The sequence below is a fragment of the Sinocyclocheilus grahami genome, unplaced genomic scaffold (genome assembly GCF_001515645.1).
Source record: "Sinocyclocheilus grahami isolate Dianchi unplaced genomic scaffold, SAMN03320097.WGS_v1.1 scaffold774.1, whole genome shotgun sequence".
Lineage (NCBI taxonomy): Eukaryota > Metazoa > Chordata > Actinopteri > Cypriniformes > Cyprinidae > Sinocyclocheilus > Sinocyclocheilus grahami.
The window spans coordinates 275481-276012 of NW_015505953.1; positions in this window are offsets into that span (position 1 = coordinate 275481).

Genomic DNA, 532 nt, shown 5'->3' on the forward strand with positions numbered 1-532 from the left:
CCAAGTATGGGTCACCAATATGATTCATATATGTGTATTTTGGAAACATAACATGCTAGCTGTGAAATTAGTTATTAGCAAATTAGCAAGACAAAGGGGTCATTTTAATTGAAGCAATACATCTTTTCAGTTCATGCATTTCATGGGAATTGTACGGTGGCCGAGAGAGCTCAAAGCGCTGCAAATGAAAAAAAACAAAAAACACATGCAAATAGAAAAAAACACCTGCAAATTAAGAAAACATCTTCATCAATTTGACAACACACACGCTGCAAATGCTCAGAACACAACCAAATAAAGAAAGGCACTGCAAATACTCACAACACATACACATAAAGAAACGTGCTGCAAAAACAGAAATGCACTGCAAATGCTCACAACACAAGCAAAGAAAGAAACGTGCTGCAAAAACAGAAATGCACTGCAAATGCTCACAACACAAGCAAAGAAAGAAACGCGCTGCAAAAACAAAAATGCGCTGCAAATGCTCACAACACAAGCAAAGAAAGAAATGCGCTGCAAAAACAGAAAC